Source organism: Oncorhynchus keta, chromosome 25 (assembly GCF_023373465.1).
Source record: "Oncorhynchus keta strain PuntledgeMale-10-30-2019 chromosome 25, Oket_V2, whole genome shotgun sequence".
Taxonomy (NCBI): Eukaryota; Metazoa; Chordata; class Actinopteri; order Salmoniformes; family Salmonidae; genus Oncorhynchus; species Oncorhynchus keta.
Window position 1 is genome coordinate 22,109,126 of NC_068445.1, and position 5,093 is coordinate 22,114,218.

A 5,093-nucleotide genomic window follows, 5' to 3' on the forward strand; every position below is an offset into this window, starting at 1 on the left:
CAGATCCGACCCGCTTGCTTACAGCTGCACTAGGGTCGGACAGGCTTCCTGTGTAGATTGACACATTGGAGCAGGTGAGAGATATGGCTCAGAAAACATACCTCAATCCAGGCATGAGAAATTAGTTTGTACTCAATTGTCCCATTATCCCAACTGTTTATCCAAGGTTTAATAGCAGTGGTTCAATCTTGTTGGTGTAACAGTTGGGATAAAGGGACAATTTTGAGTAACTGTTTGGATAATGGGAAAATTCTCATCCCTGGACTGAGGTACATTTCTGAGCCATGACCCTACTGCAGCTGTATAGCAGTGGTTAGGATCTGCTGGGTACCTTCAACTACTGTAGGGTACAGCAGGGGTGTATTCAATAGTCAGAATCTGTTGCTAAGCATTTTTCTGTTGCAAAACGTTTACTCCAAATGTAAAATGTTATTCAACAAAAACAATAGTTTATTTTGGACAAATTCAGGTAAGTCCCTTCCTGTTTTTGTTCCTAGAGTAAACAATCAATGGTTCCCATTGCAAAACGTTTTGCAGCAGACAAACACGTTTTGCAGTGGAATTGGACTAATGAATACACTCCTGGCTAGCCTGGAGGCTGAATGTAACTCACAGGAGAAAGCATCAGAGCAAGCAAAACAGCACCCCTCTGTCTCTCTACGTGTAGGCCATCTAACTGATACTGTCTGGTCCAAACGAGTATGACATTGTTGCTGGCTGTAGCATTGAATGAAAGGGAAGCCAGTGAGCATTTGGTATTTTTTTTAAATGTACAAAAAATGTACCAATCAACGTTGAGCCAAACTGAGTGAGCTCCACTGTGAATGGTCCTAGCTTAGGTAAAAAAAAGAAGTGTCCTGGGAAGCCAGCTTGGATTTGGTGTCTCTCCTATCAAATTGCTTTGAGAGCATACGCCATTAACAGAAACAACTTGAATTGTTGCATCTTGTTGTGTTGTCCGCTGGTGGCTAGCTAGCTAAAATGGGCCCTTTCCTAAATTAGCCATGGATGGAGATAGGGATTTGGACTTGTGGTTTTACTTAATTCTCCGTATTGGCCAATGATTATAACTGTGATTCTGATCCAACCATTAATTCATACATTGTTGTGCCCCTGACCTGAGAGGATGGAAGTTCAATATGTACAGTCGCTGGATGTAGAAGGCTGTTAACTAGCTAACGTTGCCCATGAATGAAAGGTAGGCTAGCGAGCACGCATTTTATAGCGAGCAAGCATTTTTGCCAGGTAGCCTAGGAGAACAAAAAATAAGAGTGTACTGTATGACAGAGTGATAGACCGTTTCGTCAACATGAAAGTGAGCAGGATGGCATTGGTGTTTCTCTACAAGTAGGTTGAGTCAACATGAAAGAGAGCAGGATGGCATTGGTGTTTCTCTACAAGTAGGTTGAGTCAACATGAAAGAGAGCAGGATGGCATTGGTGTTTCTCTAGAAGTAGGTTGAGTCAACATGAAAGAGAGCAGGATGGCATTGGTGTTTCTCTAGAAGTAGGTTGAGTCAACATGAAAGAGAGCAGGATGGCATTGGTGTTTCTCTACAAGTAGGTTGAGTCAACATGAAAGAGAGCAGGATGGCATTGGTGTTTCTCTACAAGTAGGTTGAGTCAACATGAAAGAGAGCAGGATGGCATTGGTGTTTCTCTACAAGTAGGTTGAGTCAACATGAAAGAGAGCAGGATGGCATTGGTGTTTCTCTACAAGTAGGTTGAGTCAACATGAAAGAGAGCAGGATGGCATTGGTGTTTCTCTACAAGTAGGTTGAGTCAACATGAAAGAGAGCAGGATGGCATTGGTGTTTCTCTACAAGTAGGTTGAGTCAACATGAAAGAGAGCAGGATGGCATTGGTGTTTCTCTACAAGTAGGTTGAGTCAACATGAAAGAGAGCAGGATGGCATTGGTGTTTCTCTAGAAAGAGAGCAGGATGGCATTGGTGTTTCACAAGTAGGTTGAGTCAACATGAAAGAGAGCAGGATGGCATTGGTGTTTCTCTACAAGTAGGTTGAGTCAACATGAAAGAGAGCAGGATGGCATTGGTGTTTCTCTACAAGTAGGTTGAGTCAACATGAAAGAGAGCAGGATGGCATTGGTGTTTCTCTAGAAGTAGGTTGAGTCAACATGAAAGAGAGCAGGATGGCATTGGTGTTTCTCTACAAGTAGGTTGAGTCAACATGAAAGAGAGCAGGATGGCATTGGTGTTTCTCTACAAGTAGGTTGAGTCAACATGAAAGAGAGCAGGATGGCATTGGTGTTTCTCTACAAGTAGGTTGAGTCAACATGAAAGAGAGCAGGATGGCATTGGTGTTTCTCTACAAGTAGGTTGAGTCAACATGAAAGAGAGCAGGATGGCATTGGTGTTTCTCTAAAGTAGGTTGAGTCAACATGAAAGAGAGCAGGATGGCATTGGTGTTTCTCTACAAGTAGGTTGAGTCAACATGAAAGAGAGCAGGATGGCATTGGTGTTTCTCTAGGTGTTTCAACATGAAAGAGAGCAGGATGGCATTGGTGTTTCTCTAGAAGTAGGTTGAGTCAACATGAAAGAGAGCAGGATGGCATTGGTGTTTCTCTACAAGTAGGTTGAGTCAACATGAAAGAGAGCAGGATGGCATTGGTGTTTCTCTACAAGTAGGTTGAGTCAACATGAAAGAGAGCAGGATGGCATTGTTTCTCTACAAGTAGGTTGAGTCAACATGAAAGAGAGCAGGATGGCATTGGTGTTTCTCTAAAGTAGGTTGAGTCAACATGAAAGAGAGCAGGATGGCATTGGTGTTTCTCTAGAAGTAGGTTGAGTCAACATGAAAGAGAGCAGGATGGCATTGGTGTTTCTCTACAAGTAGGTTGAGTCAACATGAAAGAGAGCAGGATGGCATTGGTGTTTTTTTACAAGTAGGTTGAGTCAACATGAAAGAGAGCAGGATGGCATTGGTGTTTCTCTACAAGTAGGTTGAGTCAACATGAAAGAGAGCAGGATGGCATTGGTGTTTCTCTACAAGTAGGTTGAGTCAACATGAAAGAGAGCAGGATGGCATTGGTGTTTCTCTACAAGTAGGTTGAGTCAACATGATTATCTACTTCCACGGACATGCGTGTAAACAGATTAGAACCATGGATAGCCACATATTTAGCTTACATTGATTGGACTAATTGTATATTTTAGTTGTCACTGTATTAGACTAAGTAGAGGTGATTTGATGAATTTAAAATGTTGCTGGTATAGTGGAGGCAGCTCCTGTTTTCTTTGTAACTTGTGGTAACTGTGGTTCTAAATCAATAGTTGTTTAGTGGTCTGAAAATGTCAGAAACATTAACTTGCTTAATCATGCTGTAGGCCATGCCTGTTACATGCAATATGCTTTGTGGACTTCACTGGGCAGAGGTTGCTATCCGGTATTGTGATGAAACAAAGGTGTGGGTGAATTTATTCTGCCACTGTCTTATTTTCCCAGCCTTTATTAGCCTAAACATCACAGTCGTGGTTAAATGATCTATGCTACAGAGCGGAAAAGTTGCGCATCTTGATTGTTGACCAATAGTGCCCCACAGGGTGGCAGGGTAGCCTAGTGGTTAGAGCATTGGACGAGTAACCGGAAGGTTGCGAGTTCAAACCCCCGAGCTGACAACGTACAAATCTGTTGTTCTGTCCCTGAACAGGCAGTTAACCCACTGTTCCTAGGCTGTCATTGAAAATAAGAATTTGTTCTTAACTGACTTGCCTGGTTAAATAAAGGTAAAATAAAAAATAAATAAAAATAATACCCATAACCTAGCAGTCAAACAGGGAAATAGTTCCAATTGTTTTTCAAACATATTTTTTTATATTTTTTATTCCCTTATGGAATTTTAGGAACACTTAAAATAAAAGCTGTGTTTCTTGTAGGCTTACCTTAGCGTGATGTTTTGATAAACGTGTAAATCTCTCCCAGACAAGGTGACTTTTATCAATATATTCAGCTCTATTTACTCTCAGATCTGAAAATACTAATTAGCATTAAAGTAGACATCATGCAAGACTACAAATCCCTGCAAACTCTTGCACGTCATATCTTGCTGACACCTTTGCTAAAAGGTATTGTGTCAATTTAGAACTTGCACAAAACAGCTCACAGAATTGTCAATTTACAGAAATGAAGCCATTTTATTCATTACTACATTAGATAGTTAATCCAGATATTCTTAACTTTCCCTCGATTCGGCAGACTCGTCCAGATCATGGCATTTGTAGTTCTTTATGTTAGCCAAATTAGCGGCTAATTAGCGTTTCATTTTTGGGGGGGGATACAGGCAAATATATTGATAAAAGTCACCTTGTCCTAGAGAGATTTACATGGTTATCAAAACGTCACGCCAGGGTAAGCCTACATGATACACAGCCCTTATCTGAAGTGTTTCTAAAATCCCTTATGGGAAAATTTATTGGGGGGAAACTATTAGAACCATTTCCTTGTTTGACCGCTAGGTATTATGACTCTTACTGTGGTACTGTCAATGATCAGCATTGAAAAGCATTCAACTGAAATGTGTCTTCCGCATTTAACCCAACCCCTCTGATCATTGGCACAACGGCTGGTTCAAATATCCAAATTAGTGACCAGAAAGAACTTGTTTGGAGGAAATGAGTAGGCCTATGTTTATCATCCATATAAAATACAGTTTAGCAATCTACTAGTGACTTATTATTGCCTGAACAATAGGCTACCTGGTGATTTCATTGATCATTTTGCAGATAGCCAGTAGCCAACCAAACAAGTCCTATGTGTCTAAATAAGCAGCTGTTACATCACACTGCCTTCTATATTAGGAGATGAAGATAACATATTTTGGTGAATTTATTATGATATTTGTTAGGAAGAACAGGGCTAACCCTCAAGTGTTGGTGCGGTGCAGACCAACCTAGTCTCAGAGCATTTCATATTATTCTGTAAATACATCGGAGACCTCTATTTTAGTATGGTATGTATTAATTTCTGGATGTCATCCCCCATTTCGTATGATATATTACAATTTGTATTATATGTTACGAATTTGCAAAACATACAATATGTTACGAATTTGAAAAACGTATCATATGTTACAAATT